Below are 20,579 nucleotides of genomic sequence, written 5' to 3' on the forward strand. Positions count from 1 at the left end.
TATATATACACCTAGGGACATACAACATTATCTTTAAATGTATAGCTTGGCCTATCGCCTACTATATCTCTCACTTTTTCATCTGTGCAAAGTACATCCCAGTTTTTCTGAAAAATATCCTGGAACAATCTAACATTACTTGAGTATGTGACCGGTATACCCATGAATCTATTCATTCTGATTTCACCATTAATGTTAGTTGTATTTTCTGAAAAATAAGGTCTTCCTCGATCCCTTCTGAACTCAGGTATTTAGGAAAGTATATCATTAACTTCCCTGTCACATACTCAAGTAATGTTAGATATTCTACTCCAGCTTTGCAACTGTGTCACTATACTGTTCCCCTGCAGACTGTCTGAAGGAGGAGGAGCCAAAAACAGGTATATAAGCTGGGTTGCTTGAATCTTTATTCTGATGAAGTTTCCATTTACGAGACAAAAGTGGTTAATAAATAATATTCTGTGATTCTTGGACTGGTTCCTGTCTTGGTTTTGCAAAAAATTAAGATTAATTATGAGGATATATGAGGGATTAGAGGTGAAAATTGAAGTGGGGGGGGGGTCCTCTCTGATAAGTCCTGTTTGAACAGAGGAACCAGACAGAGTTGTCCTCTTTCCCCCTATGTTATTTGCATTATATTTTGAACCATTGGCAAATGAAAAAGGGACTCAGAAATTCAAGATATAATTTGTATGATAATCAAGAAAAGTTAGCTTTACTTGTAGATGATATTATTTTGTATCTGATAAAACCCGAAATGGATATTTTAGTGTTGTGGAACATTCTGAGATAGATCATTTCTTTTAAGGATACATAATTAATGACAATAAAACAAAAGGAATATCTGCAAAGTATGCACCCACACATGAATTGGTTCAGCAATATTCATGTTTATTGGGACATGATAAAATGAAGTACTTAGGAATATAGGTCAAAAAGGATTCTATTATAGCAGCTAAGGATGTGTGGGAAGAGAATAAAAAGATGATACAAAAACTGAGAAACTGGAAGCTCTGTTTTATGAATGTGGATAGCAAGATACAAGCAGAAAAAATGTTTTAGTCCCTTTAGTTTTATATACAGGTCAGGCATTTTTTTTTCAGCCAGAGGAGAAATTGTGGATAGCAGTTATTAAAAAGTTGATAAGGATATTATCTGGGTGGGGAAGAGGGCAAATGTCAAGTGGGCTAAGTTGATTTTCAGTTGAACAAGGTGGTATGGGATGACGTGAATTTAAGGAGTATTTCATAGCTACACAGTTAAAGCTCCTAAACTTAGCACAAGCAGAAAGCTATAATTCAAAGTGTAAAGGGATGTTGATGAAACAGGAAGGAAATTCAAGAAACAAGGAGAGACTGGAATTCTGGATGCAGATCATTACGTAGAATAACAGTAACCATACAGAATATTACATTCATAAAGTAGCAGAAAATATTCTAAGAACTAAGCCAACACAGGAATGGAGATTCCAACGATAGGGATGTCTGCAATTAGGGGTACAGATAATAGGCAAGAAGGGGCTGGATTTAATGGCGAAAACTGGCAAAGGAACTAAGTGGGAGGAAATAATTAGACAGGGAAAGGTAAGAAAATGGGAAGAGGTCAAGAATATATTTGGACTACAGGCTAGATATTGCCTTCCCTATTAAGGATTCATATCAGAATATAGACAAAGAGAAAGCGATAGGGGAAGCCTAAGTGAAAAATTAACACTGGTAGAGTTTTAGTATAATGTTGAGCAGAAGCTGCTGTTAAAAAAAAGGAATAATTAGGCATATAAAATATTGCATTATAACAATAGAAATCAATTGGAGGAGGTTGGGAAGAGATTGGATAAGCAATTCATAAAGAAACATTTGGAAGATATATGTGTGTGAGGATATATTTTCACATAATACAGTTAACCAAATGGTTAAGCACTTTCATCAAAAAGACGTCCTCAGAACCGTTGAATGGTATCTTGTTTTTTCATTTATATAAATGTATGATTGCCTATTTCATAAGTGATAATTCAATAATGATGTTTCTTTTAACAAAAGAGGGAGAACAGACCAAAACACAAAAACATAAGATATGTTGGCAGTCATAAGTGTACTCAGTACTCTGTAATCTAAATCATCTGTGGTTCTCTGAGCTGTTACAGGTGATTACAGATAACACCACAGTGAATGTGGTACATAAGCAAAAAGGGATCCGGCTGTTGCCCCTCCATGCTGATTAGCTGTTGTAGCCCAGGATATAGCAGTTCAGCAGAATCTCATTTTACAGGCATCTAACATCCTCTCAGAGTGAAATACTGTGGCAGACAAGTTGAGCAGGACCAGGACAGACCCTCATGAATGGAAGTTGTATCAGGGGTCATCTAAGATTTGATGGGTGGCCGTGGTGGTACAGTCGTTGGCATTGCTACCTCACAGCAAGAGGTTCTCCAGTTCAATCCTCGGCTGGGGTGCCTTCTGTGCGGAGTCTGTATGTCCTCCCTGTGGTCGCGTGGGTTTCCTCCAGGGGCTCTGGTTTCCTCCCACATCCCAAAGACATGCTGCAGGTGGATTGGATACTCTAAATTGGCCCTAGGTGTTCGTGCGTGTGTGTACCTTCCATGGAAAGTTCGGCACCGGGCTGGCAACTCGACACTGTAAAACTCCACTACCAGTCATGAGCGGACAGGTGATCTGCTGTGGCGACCCCTGACTGGGAAAAAGCCGAAAGAAGAAGAAGGTAAGCTAAGATTGGATAGACTTGTAGAGAACACCTTTAGTAGATCTTTTCACCTCCATTCACAACAAAAAACTGGTAAGATTCTGCTGCAGGATTCCCTGTAAGCAAGCCTGGATTCATTTTCATTTCCTTGGAAAAAAATTATGTTAAGTAGTCCAATCTCGCCTTCATTCTTACCCGTGGGTTCGGAGCCGAACCTAGGCTCCGACTCAGCCATACTCTAGCTCGAAGTCTTCAGTTGGCTCGTGACAGAGAGGTATCCCATCATGCAACAGGTCTATTCCCCAGATCTCGTTTGCCGCTTGTTATGCTCAGATGTGGTCTCGCTTTTCACCGTGGCTAAGTATATTGTTTATAAAATTTTTATAAACTGTTGACTTGTTGCTAAAAAAAAGCTATTTTCATAGCTCTGTGTGTGTGGTATTGGTGTTTTACTGCCTTTGTTTTGTTTCTCTTGCTGTTATTTGTGGCCTTGTCGTTCACCGTTTTGGTATCCCATTCATTTCCTTTCCCCACGGGCTAGGCCTGTTTTAAGTTAGAGGACCTAGTCCTCCCCTTTGTTTCTATGTGGTCTGTGGTTGGGGCCCGATTCTGTTAGCGTTTAGTGTTGTTATGTCTGGCTAGTGGTGCTGTCCTGCCTTTGTTTCCCCAGGCTAGGCTCATTTAAGTTAGAGGACCTAGTCCTCCCTGTTGTTTTTCCCACCGGTTTCTAGGCCGTTTTAGTTAGAGGCTCTGTTTCTTGTGCGGGGTTAGTTGGGTCTAGTGTGTGTACTTATTGCTTTGTTCCTTTCAGCATGTCCAAGGATTCTAAGGAACACAGGCCTTCGGGCTTTAAAAAGTGTGTTGAATGCAACAATAAAATGTCTTTTACTGATGGCCACTCTGTGTGCATGTACTGCTTGGGGGCTGTTCATCTCCAATAGTCCTGCTTGTTTTGTCATTCCTTCAGTCCCCATGTGCTACAGGAGAGGAAGAATAAGCTCATTTTGAAAGGACTGCTTAAACACTCCTTTGAGGAAGACTTGGCTAAGTTTTCCAGTGCATTATCCTCTCCAGCTAAAAAGGACAAAAAGACTTCTAAGAAGCACTCTCCGGCAGCGTCTGTTTCTTCGGAGCCACCAGAGAAAATTGCTAGAACCGCTTCTCTTTCTTCGGTTCCATTGCCCTCAGTGCCGACAGAAAGTAGTCTCTTGACTAAGTCTGTATCGGCTCCCAGCCTTTCTGAGCTGGTCATGGATATTTTGGTTTGGAGCCAGTCTCCAGTTATTCAACCGGTTTCTCCTTCACACAAGTCCCTTTCTGTAGGGAGATCCAGGTCTCCTACTTTATCCTCCAGGTCTTCCAGGACCCTTTCCGATGAGGATGTTGATAGGGTGGTGAAGAAACTGCTTCAGTCATCGGTGTTGGCCAAATTGATTTTGGCTCTGGCCCAGTCAGCTCCAGAGCCTATGACCTCTTCATCCTTTGTTGTTCCTCCAAGCCTTCCTCGGCCTTCAGAGCCTGAGTTGTCAGTTCCATCGGGTGCCATTAGGTCGGTTTTGATTTCCGCACCGACCCCGTCGGCTCCGTCCATGGTTCTCCGGTTAGATCCAAGGAGGGATCGGATTGATTTTCATCGGTTCCGAGCCTTCCTCTCTGTGCTTCGGCTCCAGTGAGCTTGGACCCAACATCTGCTTCGGACCTCAACTCCTCGGCGCCGAGGGCTACTACTACTACCACTACAGTTAGTCGGCCTTCGAAGCCAGGGGGATTAGCCTTCGAGGTTATGAGAAGCGTGCTGGCTAGGTCGGCAGCTGCATCCTACGGCACCGATACTCTGCCCCCTCCAGCACCAGTGTCATTTTCGGATCACACTCTATCCATGGGCAGCGGAGACCCTAAGCCTCAGGATACCTTCATGAGTGGTCCCCAACTTTCTGACGTCTCCCCAGAGTTTTTGCCTGAGGAGCCCGCCAGAAAGAGAATGTGTAAGAGGAAACACATTGACTCCCTGAATGAGTCTCTCACGTTGGACACCGACCTTGAGAAGTCAGAGGGGTCCCCCAAGTTGTCTTCTGAAGATATCTCTTTTTCAGATATCATGGAGAATCTTGAAGCAGAAAGTTGGCTGGCCCTCCAAATCCCCTTCTGATGAGGAGTCGGTGTTCCCGAAGGCTTTCGGGTCTCAACCCTCCGCCTCTTGGGTTGCTCCCCCCCTTTTGATGAGCTACTACATCTTGTCTGTCGAAAGGTGTGGGAAACTCCTGACACTGTGGAACGGGTCCTTAGGAGACCCATTAAGTTTTTGTCTGCCCCCTCCGACAAGGAATATCTAACTAAAGGCATTCCAGTAGATGCCATGGTGGTGGCAGCGGCCACCAAGAAGGAACTTGCTGAAACTTCGTCTACTGTCCATCCGCCTAACAAGGAGTCCCGGGCTATGGACAGGTATGGGAAGCATGTGTTTACCTCAGTAGCCCTTACACTGCAGTTGCTGAACTACTTGACGCATTTTACAAAGCTCCAGAGAGATCTCCTAAAAGAGCTAGGAGATTCTCTACAGGGTAACCTTTCTGATGCCGTGGCACAGAAGTTCAGTGCACAGATGTCTACCCTAAATTCCCTTACCAACTCCTCCATGAGGTTGATCTCTCTCAGGAGACACTCCTGGATGGCGCCTGTGCAATTTCACAGAGACCTTCAAGTCTACGTTTACCAACTCCCCCTTTGGCTCATCGTTGTTCAGAACCAAGGTGAAGGACACTCTCACTAGGTGCGAACAAGAAGGAAAAACCCTGTCTGCCATGGGAGTCCATTTTTCCATGCCTTCTAGGCCTTACCCCAAGGGCCAGAAGGGTGGGAAAATGTGGTTCAGAAAGTCTCAGAGGTTTTTTCAGGGTGCAGAAAGTGATTCCCCCTCCGGAGGCAGGGGAGGGGTGGAAATTCAGGTAGACACTGCCCTAGAGGCAGAGGAGGCCCATGTAACCAGGGGGACCGTGATTCCTTTAGTGGTTCTCCCTACCAGCGCTCCTGATGGGAGGCTCGACTGTGCATCTCTGGAGCCGGTCGGGGGTTGCATTTCTTTATACCCAGAAGCCTGGCAACACATCACCCAAGACGAGTGGGTATTAAAGATAATTTCCAGAGGTGATCATATTCCCTTCTCTTCTCCTCCCCCGCCAACCAAGAGAATCCCAGATGTTCCACCCAGTCACAGGGATTCCGCAACTTTAGAAATAAAAAAGTTGCTTTCAAAGAGAGCCATCCAGCCTGTCCCCGCAGACCAAGTAGGATTAGGGACTTACTCCAGATTCTTTTTGGTGCCAAAAAGAACAGAGGCAATGAGGCCCATTTTGGATCTCAGCCGATTGAACCTTCATGTACAAAAGTCCAAGTTCCGCATGGTCACCTTGCAGTCAATACTCCCTCTGTTAGGGAAAGATGTGTGGATGTGCTCCATCGATTTCAAAGATGCTTACTACCATATCAAGATGGACAGGGCATCGAGAAGTCATCTACGCTACTGGCTTTTCAGTTTCGTGCTCTGCCCAAAGCCCCCAGGGTGTTCACCAAATGCATGGCAGTGGTAACAGCTCACTTGAGACATCAGGGATTCCAAGTGTTTCCATACCTGGACGACTGGCTTCTTTCTACCACCACCAGGCATCTACTGTAACAGACCTGGGACGCCACCATTACACTGTGCCAAAGGTTAGGAATTACTCTAAATTGGAAAAAATCTGCTTTGTTGCCCTCGCAGTATGTCACTTTTATCGGTGCCAAACTAGATAGGGTGCTCATGAGGGCCTTCTTACCAGAAGAGAGAATTCATGCTCTACAACAGCAGGTCTACGCCTTACTACCATTGAGGAAGGTCAAGGCAAACGTGGTCCTCAAGTTATTAGGGACCATGGCTGCCACGATCATGCTAGTTCCCCTTGCCAGACTACACGTGAGGGTTCTTCAGTGGCTGCTTTTTGCCCAATGGTCACTACAGCATCTTTCACTCTCCCATTCTATTCTGATTATGAACACGTGCAAGCGGGATCTACGCTGGTGGCTTCAGGCCAGCAATCTCAATGTGGGCAAGCCTTTTGTCCCATCTCCTCCAGTTGCCACGGTGACCACAGATGCCTCCCAGATCAGGTGGGGGGGCATTATCTTGGCAGGACTGTCCAAGGCACATGGCAGGATCATGAGACCCATTTGCATATCAATGTCTTGGAGATGAGAGCAGTGCTATTAGCGTTGCAAGTACTTCAGAGCTTTCTCCCTCTAGGGACAATTGCAGTCCACTCAGACAACATGTCAGTGGTATGGTACCTGAACAAACAGGGGGGAACCAAATCATATCCCCTTTGCAGAGAGGCACTTCTAGTTTGGCAGTGGGTGGTGTCTTCCCAATGCTTTCTAGTTGCAACGTATATACCGGGGAAGTCCAACATGATTGCCGACAGGCTGAGCAAAGCTATCCTAATGCCTCATGAGTGGTTCCTGAACAATTATGTTGCAGAAGAGATATTCCACAGATGGGGTCAGCCTTGCTGCAATCTATTTGCCAGTTCCCTCAATGCCAAATGCAGCAGCTATTTCACCCTTATCCCCCCGGAGGGGGAGACACCCAGGAATGCTCTGGCTCACATCTTTTCTACGCATTTCCACCGTTACCTCTGCTATCAAAGGTCATTCAGAAAGTATAGTCTTTGGGAAGCAAAATGATCCTCATTGCCCCACACAGGCCTCGTCAGATTTTGTTTCCCTTCCTTCAACCCTATCTAATGGACAAGCCGTGGATTCTGGACCCAGCTCCAGATCTGCTGACTCATATGTTAGGACGGTTCCATCCCTCCATCCAGACCCTCACGTTCCGTCCTTAGTCAGGCTTCATGATTTTTCCCCAGAAGTGGTCCATTTTCTATCATCTTCCCACAAGCCTTCTACCAGGAATATTTATTCCAGTAAGTGGAAGAGATTTTCTATTTGGGCCCGTGAGAGACATATTGATCCTTACACAGCGCCTATTTCAGCAATATTGGAATTTCTTTCTCAACTGTTCAGTCAGGGTTCAGCTGCAGCAACCATTAAAGTGCAGTTGGCAGCGATTTCTACCTTTCATGTTGCTAATGAGCCCAACCTTATGGCTCATAGGGTTTGTAGGGCCTTTCTGAGAGGGACATTGTTACTCTGACCGCCAGTCTTTGATCCAGTGATGCCATGGGACCTGAATTTTGTACTACAGAAGCTCACCTCAACTCCCTTTGAGCCTGCAACTATGTGTAACATTAAATTCTTGTCATGGAAGACCGTATTCTTGGTAGCCATAACTTCAGCTAGGTGGGTCTCTGAACGCCAAGCTTTATTGATTAGGCCACTTTATTTGGTGTTTCACAAAGATAGGGTCTTCTTACGAACCAACCCTTACTTTGTTCCAAAGGTTGCCTCTGTTGTCAATATCAACCAATCCATTGAGTTGCCTGTGTTTTTTCCTGACTTCTCCAACAGGGCAGATTTTAAGTTTCATCAGCTAGATGTTCATAGACAATTGCATTTCTATTTACATAGGACAAAAAATTTCAGGAAATCAGATCAAATGTTTGTTTCATTTTCAGACATTAGACTTGGGGTTCCTGTTTCTAAGGTAACCTTGTCTTGCTGGATCTCCGATTGCATCTCATTTATTTATACTTCCAATGGCAAAGAATTACCCTTTAAAGTGAAGGCTCATTCTAAACGATCTGTGGCTACCTCAACTGCGTTTCAGGCTAGGATGTCTATGGATGATATTTGTGCTGCAGCAACATGGACTTCGCCTCATACCTTTATTAGTCACTACAAATTAGATCTGGTCTCTAGAGGCAGATCTTCCTTTGATTCCACAGTGCTCAAGAGTATTTTTCACTGAGCCATCCAAGATCAAGGTGCTAGGGACACTGTCCCACGGGTAAGAATGAAGGTGAGATTGGACAACATAACATCAAGAAGTTATGTACTCGACATAATGTTCGATGTATGTAGTCCATCTCGCCTTACATTCTTACTAACCCTCCCTCCCTCCTTCCCCCTCCTGGGGGACCTGGAGGTATTGTCTCTAGGTGTTAGTAGTCCTTTCTGTTGGGATTGTTCTTCTCAGTGTGTACTTGTGTGAGCTTGCATCAAACAAGATCTGGGGAATAGACTTGTTGCATGATGGGATACCTCTTAGCCATGAGACAATTGAAGACTTCGAGCTAGAGTATGGCCGAGTGGGAGCCGAGGTTCGGCTCCGAACCCACGGGTAAGAATGTAAGGTGAGATGGACTACATACATCGAATGTTTATGGTGAGTACATAACTTCTTCTTCCTGTGTGGCTTTCCACCCTTTCCGTTGATATCTGGGGTCATTCTGAAAATTCAGAAGGACTCTCCAGCAGTCATTGTGGTGACTCCCTTCTGGCCAAGGCAACAGTGGTTCTCCCTTTTTTTTTTGAATATGGCCATTGGCAGTTACCACAAGCTTCCTCACAGACTGAACCTACTCATAGAAGAGGGTGTTTGTTTGATACACCCCAGCTTAATGCAATTTCAACTAAGTGTCTTGATGATAGAGTTGTACCTTCTAGGCACCTACCTATTCTTTGAGGATTTGCAGCAAGTATAAATGGAGGCAAATAAACCTTGCTACAAGGAAATCGTATATTAATAAATGGAAAAGATTTTCTAGTTAGTGCCAAGAGAAGAACCAGGACCCTTTCAAGGCTAGTATTTCCCATGATGTTTATCACATTGATCACTGCTGCAGTAGCCTTAGCTGTATGGGTTATATCCTGCCAAGGATATAGCAGACAGCCTGCTTCCAAAGCTTCAGAGCACCTTCCACTCGCCCAAACTGTAAGGCAGCTTGAGCTGAGCTGACTAAAAGATAAGTCTTTGTGCTAAGCCCTTCAAAGCTTTACTGCCCCAGAAGAGTATGTTCCTCTTCGGCTTTCGAGGATTGATTGATTACTTGGCGCTCTTCCTTTGCTGGGCCCATTAGTTCCTTTTGGGGATACATATTGTTTGTATGTTATCACTTTCCTCTTTGGGAAAGTTAATTTAAAAGCTACAGGTCTTGTGTTTTAATGGACTGTCACAATACTGTATTGTTCTTTTAAATGGGAGAGCTATATTTCCTGTCAGTTTAAAAGTTGTGTAAAGTAACTGAAAACCATTTTTTCTGTGCAGAAGTTGTATTTATTTTACTTTGGGGGCTGACAAAGTGTTTTATAGTGTTTTTATTGTGTTTTCATGTGAAAATATGACTTTTAAAGATGTCGTTTTTTACCGGCATTTGTTTGTTTTCCATTATGGAGGGTGGGGTTTGGCATAATGGTTAAGATCTTCACCTCACAGTCACAAGATACACTCTGATTATGATATCAGGTTACTGGCTAGCCTTAAAATGGTTCTTACCCACCAAGGAAGGAGGAATTGGTTCCATCACTTCTTGGGACAGAGAGATGCCCTAGTCCACAGTTGACCCCCAAGTCTTCTCTGTGCATTTCCTCCATTGCCTTTGATAAATAAGTTCTTACCGAAAGCAAGAATCTGCAAAGCCAAGTTGATCCTCCTTGCCTCCTTCTGGTCTCAGCAAACATGGTTTCCCTTCCTGTGGCCTCTACTAGTACATTCTCCATGGATACTGGACCATTATCCAGATCTACTAAAACATCTGACCGCAATACCTCATCTGGACAAGAAAGCCATGAAGTTAACCACTTGTAACTCCAGATTTAACCTTAGCCAGAAATGCCAGGCTTCCCTCTTTGATCTTTCAGATCATATCAGCATCCCAGAAGTCAGCCACTACCAAAACATTATCATAGCAAATGGAAGAGATTCTCCATTTAGATTAGGTCCAGGGATCTAGACCTCTTCTTATTCTCCATTCCTTCCATTCTAGAATTCCTGTTGGAACTTTTTCACAGTAGTTCAGTTGTTCAACTATCAAAGTACAAATGGCAGCTATCTCAAGTTTCCATCTCTAAGGCCTTCTTGAAAGCAACCTTTCTCCTATGGCTTCTTATTGAAGACCGGGTACCTCCATGAGACATTGCCATCATATTACAAGCTTTGACTCAACCACACTTTGAGCTGGCTACATCAGTTGATTTGAAGTTCCTGTCTTGAAAAATAATTTTTCTGGTGGCAGTTACTTCAGCCAAACAGATTTCGGAGATGCAAGCACTTTCGTGCAAGTCTCCCTACTTGGTATTTCACAAAGACAGAGTTTTCTTAAAGACTGATGCATTTTTCCTTCTTAAGGTGGCATCTAATACTAACTTAAATCAGTCAGTAAATCTGCCAGTCTTTTTTCTGAGATGTTCAACAAGGGTGAATGCATGCTTCATATGCCTAGATGTTCATTGCCAGCTTAGGTTCTGTCTTCATAGGACCAAACCATTCAGGAAATCCGAGCAATTGTTTGTGGTGTTGTCAAAACCTAAACTGGCTAAAGTTACTCTGTCTAGGTGGTTATCCAGGTGCATTTTTTTGTTTACTATAAAAGGGCTTGTATTTACATTCTAAACCTATGACCCATTCCAGAGGGGCAGTGGCCATTTCAGCAGCCTTTGTCAGCAGACAACCTGTTGATATCTGTGCAGCAGCTACTTTGTCTACAGTTCATAATATGTATCACATTACAAGCTTGATGATCAGTCTAGATCATGTTCTTCCTTTAGTTCCACCCTCCTCCGGAATGTACTCCTTTGATAACCCCCAGGTTTATATGCTTTGGAATCTGTCCCATGGTTGATTCAGATGAAAACAGAACATTAGATGCAATAGTTGTGTAATTAGCAGAATAGTAGATCCTTGTCTGATTTTCATCTGGTTCAACCTCCCTGCCCCCTTCTAAATTGTCACATGTAGGATTCTGATGACAGGGTTGCCCCTGGCATACCCTGTCTGTTTGCAGTCCTTACTGCCTGCTTCTCATAACCCTGCCATTTTTCTCTCCTGTTGTCTAGGGTTAGTTTTGAACAGGATTTATATGATTGATATCTATATGTATTAGGGGGGCAAACTCTATCAGAGATACTGAGGTGATGTTCAGGTAATTATGGGTTGGGGAGGAGTTCGAGCCCTGGATCTGAAGAGCTTTAGTATTAGTGCTGTGATCGGATCCAGTTAGATTCAACAACTGATATTTAAACTGGACATAAATCAGACAACATGGATTTATTCTTGCGGTTAAGTACATAACCTTTGTTTCATTTTTTTGAAGGTAAGAAGGGGCAACCTTTCTTAAAACAGACTATTTCCGAATAGTTGTATAAGGCCATTACCTCTTTGTTATATTCATCATATGAATAGTATACCAGGCAGTGTCAGGGCCCACTCTAAAGGGCCTTAGCTTCATTTATGTTTTTTGGAAAGAGTTGGATTCTAGTAGCTGCTGCTTGATACAGTGTACATACTTTTGCAGAGTACTATAACCTTGATTCCTTCTGTACATCCAGGTCAGGCTTTGCTAGAACCATTCTCTAAGGGCTCCTGGACTCTCTTCCTTCCATCTTCCAAATGTAGTAAGCTATGGTAATCTACCCATACAGCTACTGCAGCAGTGATCAGTGTGATGAAGATAGTATAGTTGTGTAAGTAAACGTAGCTAAATAGTAGATGTTCAAATGATCACTCCTGCAGTTGTGTAAGTAAACATAGCTAGTGTTCAAATGATCACTCCTGCAGTTGTGTAAGTAAACATAGCTAGTGTTCAAATGATCACTCCTGCAGTTGTGTAAGTAAACATAGCTAGTGTTCAAATGATCACTCCTGCAGTTGTGTAAGTAAACATAGCTAGTGTTCAAATGATCACTCCTGCAGTTGTGTAAGTAAACATAGCTAGTGTTCAAATGATCACTCCTGCAGTTGTGTAAGTAAACATAGCTAGTGTTCAAATGATCACTCCTGCAGTTGTGTAAGTAAACATAGCTAGTGTTCAAATGATCACTCCTGCAGTAGCCACTCCATTCCCTTTGTTTTTTGGTGTGTTTTATATGCCAGGTTGTAGACATTATTTATTTGTTTGTTTCTAGCATTGTTCTTTCAGGGTTTAGTCTCCTCTCTGTTGGCAGAAAAGCTCTGAATGGCTTGGTGCCCAGACTTGTTTTTAAGTCAGCTCTGCTCAAGCTGCTTGACAATTTGGGGACATGGAAGGTGCCCTTAAGCTTTGGAAGCTGTCCAGCTGTTAAAAAACCTGTATAGCTAAGGCTACTACAGCAGTGATCTTTCAAACATCTACTGTAATGGTAAGTTTGCCTACTCAACTGTATGTTCTGTGATATTTCTGCAAGTTATTATCCTTTGACCTTTTTTACTCCTCTGTCAAGGTTTATTTATCTGCTATTTCAGCATGTCTGCCAATGGATCTTCCCCCCTTCATTGCATTCCAGTATTAAAATGTTTTTGAAAGGGGTTTTGAATATCTGCTTCCACATAAAACTGGTGGCTCCTCCTTGGAATCTTAACTGTGTGTTGGAAAAATTAGTTCTTGCTGTGCCTGACCCAGCTCATCGGGCAGATTTGAGGTTTATAACATGGAAAACAGATTTATTGATTGGTCTTCCTTCTGCAAGAAAAAAGACTGAGTTGCGAACTCTTGTAATGGGTTAACCTTATCTCATATTCCGTAAACAAAGGATTTCTTTGAGAACTAATTTTTCATTTATGTGTAAAGTGGTATTCAAGTTTACTTTGATCCAAGCTATCCATCTCCCTGTCTTCTTTCTAGAACCTAAAAATAGGGGAGAAGAGGATTCTTCATACTCTGGATGTTCAGAAACAACTCCGATATTAGACAGAACTAAAACCTTTAGAAACTCTAATCAGTTATGTATTTTTTATGAAGGTAAGGAAAAAGGATGACCTGTTTCAAACACACCATCTCCAGATGGTTGTCACATGCTATCTCCTTTTGTTATCTCCATCACAACAAATTAATTCCAGGCAGGGTCAAGGTGCACTCTACCAGGGCTTTGGATTCATCTGTTACTTTCTGGAAAGGGGTGGACTCTGGAGATATTCTAGAAACAAGAGCTTTGTCCTCTGTACATTTCACTGCAAACTAGATTTCTTTTATCTAGGGCAAGCTTTGCTTGAACCAGCAGAACCACCATCCTTTCTCCTCCCATCATGATAAACCACGGTAATCTACCCATAAAGTTAAGGCTACAGCAGCAGTGATCAAATGATAAAAATAGGACAGTTGTATAAATAGATGTACCATAACATAGATGTTTGAGTGATCACTGCAGCCATAGCCATGCCCTCCCTCCATTCCTCTTATTTTAGTGTATGTTTTGATGCCAAAGTGTGTGCATTGATATTTATTTATACAGTATTATCCGCTTTCAGGGTTGTAGCCTCCCTCTTTCAGTTGGCATGAAAGGTCTGAAGGGCTTGGCATCCAAGCTATTGGGTTTCTACAGCTTTGTTCAAGTTGTTATCGATCTGGGTGGATGGCAAATGCCCATAAGCTCTGGAAGCTAGCTAGAGGTTATATGCTGTGTAAGCTACAGTGATCATTCAGACATTTACTATTATGGTAAGTTTACTTACACAACTGTACTTTTCCACCCCGTTAATCTCCAACTATTCTCTCACCTTTCCCCAGTGTGTAACTTGCACATCCCCAACTATTACTCTTCTTTTTACATGTAAGATTTTTTTTCACCCTCTGGACTTTATATTTCTCTTTTTGCCTCTTTAAGAGCTTTATATAGTCCAAAGGGATTGTAGGTCCTCAATCCAATCACTGTTGAAATTTGTTTTATATATTTTTATGTTAAATGCTTCCGATTAATGTAGCTGTAGCTTATGTGATGCTTAACTATTAACTCTGTCCTTATTTGGTTTCTTATTGAAATTCAGTGAAAATGTTCACAAAGGTCAATCCCCCCCTACCAAGGTCTGTAATACCTTTAATGATCTTTTGACACTACTGAAGACCAGACTTCTTATGGCAATAGACACTAATTTAGACTGGAGTATTCTCTAAAGTGCAACTCAGTAGAATGCTTAGTTCTTTCAGCTTGACTCAATTCATTTAGGAAGGAATTAGTCACAGAACAATGGTATTACAAGCAATATTTTAGATGTATTGATAACCAACATCCATGAACATATTCAATCTCTTAAGGTTCTCCCAGTCTCATAATAATAAAAGTAATCATAATCTTGTACTCTTTACCTGGTCACTCAAAACCTGTAAATTATCTTTATACCTGAGGGTGAGAAATGTAATTGAATATTCTGAACCCATATTGAATACAGAACTGACTTTATATCATTTATTTTATCTCTTTATTTATCTATCCTTTGCTGACTGGGTTAGGCCCACTAAGCTAGTAACCTGTTTTCAAGGGAGACCCAAGATAGTATTTATACTACTAGGGGAAATTTGGCAAGGGCATTGGGGAACTTCCTCTAGTCTTTTCTGTAGATACTGTGGCATCTTTTACAACCCCCTTGAGCTACCACCAACTCAAGAAAATGGGGCCTCAGTTTAACATCTCATCCAAACGACAACATGCTCAGATGTGATGCCACCTCACTTATACTGCATTGCAGTGCCAGTACTCAATCAACTTGGTGTGGGAAGAGAACCCACACCAGTAAAGGTGAGTGTGCTACTTATTGCACCACTGATGCTGCGAGTGGCATTTGTTGCTCTTCGCAGTGCTACTGACCCCATTACTGCTGTTGTTGAAATCATTTTCTGTGTGTAAAACAAGCGTTTGCATCTGCAATCCATAAAACTTAGAGGCCGAATTACTTAATGGCTAACACTAGATTTATATCAACAAATAAAAAAATTACGGTACGCTGCATGAAAATTTTGGAAAGAAGAAACAAGGGAGCCAATGAAATTAACAGCTTACCAAACCTTTAAAAAATAATCTAGACTTAATAGAAACAAAGCCAAGGTCTTGTACTGTAGGTCAACCTGAATAACACATCATAGAACCCCTCATTACTCCTGATTTCCTAAGATAAATGACCATAATCCTATCAGCATGGAATCCTTCAACAAAATTAGACAGAGCATAATTTACCCACCTAACCCATTATTAACATATTTTCTAATTTTAAGATACAGCCTAAAAAATCCTTTCACCAGTTTCTGTCTTGCTTTAAAGGAGATTTTGCCAGTAGGGATGACTGCAAATAGGGGTATAGAAAATTAAGAAGTCGAGGCTGGAATTTACTGGATAACACTGACAAGTGAAATATTGGGAGCAAGTAAGTGGAGAGGTAAAGGGTAAATAAGTGGGTTGAAGTCAAGCAGAAGTTTGGTCTACAGGTTAGCGACTGCCTTCCCTGCCATGGATTGACATTGGAGTACAGACAAAGAGAAAGGGATAGGAAAGCGCTAAGTAAAAGACCAGCTCTGGTGGAGTTTTTAGTTGAGCCTAGAACAGATGCTGCTGTTCATAGGTAGGTATTAGGCTATTGGCCCTAGGGCCTATAAAAGCCTAGCCAAAAAGGTACCCTGGCTTTCGGATAATTAGTAGGGCACGTAAATAATGCATGGTAACTATAAGAATTAATCAGCGACGGTTAGAAAATAGTTGGAAGAGAGACTGGAAAGGAAATTTACAAAGGAATAGTTGGAGGGCATCTTTATGGCTCCCAAGTATGCAACAAAGTCAGTAAGGTTCAGGATTTTCTATTGGAAGTGTTTGCATATATATTTTTGTAACCCAGTCAGACTTCAGAGAGGTTTTCCTGAGGGAGATGGCAAATGATGGATGTGTGATGGGAAACTGAGGGGTAACCGGGAACATGTTTTTTGTGGGAGGAGTATAACAAGATAGCAAATGTCAAAAAAATTCCAAACAGAATACTGTCACATATGTCGGGTGGCTTTAACAAAGGAAATAATTTTTTTTGAGCTGAGACTCAGGATCTGAATTACCTAGACATAGCAAGTTTAACATTATTGGCTGCCAAAAACAATTACTAGAAAATGTAACCAAAATTTAAATCAACTGTAATTGAAGTACTGAGTATTGTAAAGGAGATAAAAGAAGTGGAGGTGGGATTTTTAGAAAGAGAAAGAAAGGAGCAAATTACATAGAAATAAATATAATTTGTGGGAACAGTACATGCAGAATAATGTACAGAAAGAGAAAAGGCAGGAATTCAATTTATGTGAAGTTGAAGTGAATGCTAATTATTAAAATGAAAGCAAACATACATGTAATATTTAAGCTAGGAAATTCAAATGTTAATATGATTTGTTTTCTTTTATGTATGTCTGTATCCTAAGTGTTAATTTAATAAAGGTGTTAAAAAAGAAAGAACTTGTGGGTAATGGCCACCTCTCAAAGCTTTATAGTTTTCTTGCATGAGGAAAAGGAGTTTGGTAATTTCTTGCTTCTTTGTGTCTTTCGGCTTTTCCCAGTTAGGGGTCGCCACAGCGGAACTCCGGTCCTCTAATGATTGGCAGTAGATTTATACGTGCTGGCTTGCCGGGCCCTAACACACAACCTTCAACGAAGGAACGCCCATTCACGCATGTCGCCACACAGAAAATGCTCTGAGAATCGAACGGGCAACGTCTAACTGTGAGGCGACAATGCTACCGCAGCACCACCACCGCAGTTAATGTACTGTAATTCAGTCACATTGCTCTATGGATGGCTGCAGAGTCTGAGGAGAGTCAGTCTCAGAAAGCTGGCAGCGATGTCTGTGCATTTCCAGTACTGTTGGGAATACCAAGACCTTTACGCCAGATGCATCTTTAATAATGGGCAATCTCTTCAAATTGCTTCTTCTTGCAACACATGTATGGGGAAATCCAACACGTTAACCGGTCTGATGCCTCATGAGTAGTCCTTCAGTCAATCAGTGGCGAATGAGATAATTGACCATTGGGGTTCTACCTCCTGCGACTTTTTTGCACATCCCCTTAGAACACCAAATGCAGCAGCTGTTTCACTCTGATTCCCCCTTCTGGGGGCTCCACGAGGGATGCTGTGGTCCACGAGTGGCCTCTGGGACTTCTGTTTGCTTATCCTACTCTTCCTTTATTCCCAAGATTTCTTCAGAAAAACAATAGTTGAAGAGCTCAGTAACCTTCATTGCCCCCTTCTGGCCTCATCAGGTGTGGTTCCCTTTCCTCTGTTCTCATTTCAAACATCCTCCTTGGATGCTGGAACCCAAACCAGATCCCCTTTCTAACCTGATATTAGGACGCTACCCCGATCTCCACACTTTCAAGTTAACCTTATAATTTCTCAAATTCCTATAATTGTTAGAGTGCCCAGGTTTTCTTCTCCAGTCAAAGCTATCCTTCTGACCTCTGAGAAACAATCTGCTACAAGTGTTTACAAGAGTAAGTGAAAGACATTTTCTGTTTTGGAATTCAGTAATAACATGGACCCTTTTCAGCTCCAATTCCCTCTATTCTGTCCTTTTTGGAATCTTTGTTTAAGCAAGGTTCTAGTTTTCCTACCATTAAACTCCAGCTAGTGGGTATCTCCAACTTTCATTCAGGTTATCTTTGGCGTCTCTTGCTTCTGTTAGACTATGTAAAGCCTTCATGAAAGGGATTTTTCTTTTGAGACCTCCTATTAAAGATCCTACGCCTCCATGGGATCTCACTCTGGTTTTGGAAGCCTTAACCCAGAGTCCCTTCGAGCTGGCTAAGGGCTGTGTCTTGAAGTTTGTCTTGGAAATCTGCTTTACTTGCTGCCATTATGTCAGCAAAGAGGGTTTCCGAGTTGCAAGTACTTTCTTCCAAATATCCTTGCATTATTTTCCACAAGGACAGGGTGCGTCTCCATACTAATCCTTCTTTCATGCTGAAGGTAGCTACATCTTCCAGTATCAACAAATATATTCAATTACCTGTGTTCTTTCCTAGTTACTGTAACAAAGCAGAATACTTTCTGCATTCCTTGGATGTCCTCAGGCAGCTTTGTTTTTACCTCCATAGGACAAAGCCGTTCAGGAAGTCGGACCAGTTATTTGTTTACATTTCCCCTAATTGTACGGGTCAAGCTATTTCCAAAGTAAAACTTGCAAAGTGGATTACTAACTGTATTGCCTTCATTTATGAAAAGACTGGTTGGCAGTTGCCAGGTCCTGCAAAAGCTCACTCCACAAGATCTATTGCTGCATCTGCTGCTTTTTCTTCTAAGATTCCCATTGATGACATTCGTGCTGCTGCCACTTGTTCTAACTCTCTCACCTTTGTCTCCTACTATAAATTCTGTGTTATGTCCAGGAGCAGGACCTCCTTTGGTTCTTCAGTGTTCTGGCAGATCCTTTCTTGAGGCCGCCCAAGAAATTATGTAGCTGGAGACTCTGACCCTTATGTGAAGCAGAATGAGAAGGACAACATCAGATTTGTAGTTATGTACTTACCATAACTTGGTATCTGTGTTGCCCTCTTCTCATTCTGCTTTACCTTCCCACCCACCCACCATCCCCCTCCTATTGGATATGCTATTAACGGATCTAGATAGCCCTTGCTGGAACCCTGGTTCCAGGTTATCTGTCTTTTCTTCCTTGGCTTTGGGGGCAGCAAACTCGATCTGAGGAGGTTGGGCAAGATATAGAGGATTATGGGTAGGGGAGGAATTTGAGCATGGAAGTTCAAGTCTATGGGAGGTGGCCAAACTGGATCTGAGGTTCTAATCTAAGAGCCATATGTGAAGCAGAATGGTGAGTACATAACTAAAACGTATACAGCATGAAAATAATGAAAATGTCACTGTGGTTCCTTTCTATTAATGTGTGTGACTATGTCATTATGTAACTTGCGACACAATAAAAATGTTTGAAAAAAAATCATGAGCTGTGCAAACTTCAGTGTTGTGGATTTTCCACTGAAGCATCGTCATGGTTTTCAAACTGTCCAAAAGACAGACTTTTGTGTTTTGTACTGGTGGTTTACAAACACAAAGAGCCACTCTTAAATCACGTGTGCCACAGAGATCAGTCCTGGGACTTCTGCTCTTCTCACTGTTTATTAATGATCTTTCTTGGAATCTACAAAATCTTATCTACTTATTATATTCAGACATTATTGTACTTACAAAACCTGGTAAATCTTGGTACATCTTCCAACGCAACTCTCCAAAATGGTCTAGTGCTCCTGTGGAATGAGTTGCATGACAATAAGCTTTATCGTAAATATTCACAAATTGACTGTTATTGTCCTGGGAACACCTCAAAGGATGGCTAAATCCAGTCTCCTAACATTAACAGACCCACAAAGAGTTAATTTGACAGTATTGTCTCAGCAGAAATGCCCAGAAATTACCCTTGACAAAAGCTTGACTTTCATACCCCTTCCAGAAAAAACACATTGTATAAGTTACTCATTTGAAGATAACCTATAAAATCTTTAATCCACTTATGACTGAAGCTTGACATGTTAATCTCCACCTGCCAACTCCTTACTATATTCAATAAGTCATTTCTTTTGCAAAAAGCCATGAATAAAGAAAAAAAAAACAAGAATAAAATTCCCAGATTAATGTATCGGAGTCCTAGTACTGAGCCCCAATGTATTACACTAGCAAGAACAAACTGGTTATAAGTGTTTATGTTTTTAGGCATTTTCTGTAGGACTTGCTATAAACTGCTTCTTATCATGATAGTCTTACTCTTTAACTTACTGTAGCAGCTTTGATATGAACATTCTAACTCTAATATTCTGCCCCGTCACCCTCTTTGAGTGATAGGCATCTTGGCAACTGAAGTGCTTTCCTTACACCAGGATGCATTTGGAGATGAATTGTCTAGTTCATTATTTTTGCAGAACCTCTGTCAAAGTCTAAATACTTCTTGTCTGAATTATTTTTTCAGTGAATGAGCTTGTGTAGATGTTCATTTTGAAAGATCTGAG

General features: G+C 41.9%; 1 protein-coding gene across 1 annotated transcript in view; it reads left to right on the plus strand.

The window, feature by feature from the left end:
- The window catches only part of CCDC18 (coiled-coil domain containing 18), a 2,776,331-nt gene that overhangs the window by 2,600,544 nt on the left and 155,208 nt on the right, over positions 1–20,579 (plus strand). The gene's annotated exons all lie outside the window — the stretch shown is intronic.

Source organism: Protopterus annectens, chromosome 10.part0 (genome assembly GCF_019279795.1).
Source record: "Protopterus annectens isolate FY-2018-M chromosome 10.part0, PAN1.0, whole genome shotgun sequence".
Classification (NCBI taxonomy): Eukaryota; Metazoa; Chordata; order Ceratodontiformes; family Protopteridae; genus Protopterus; species Protopterus annectens.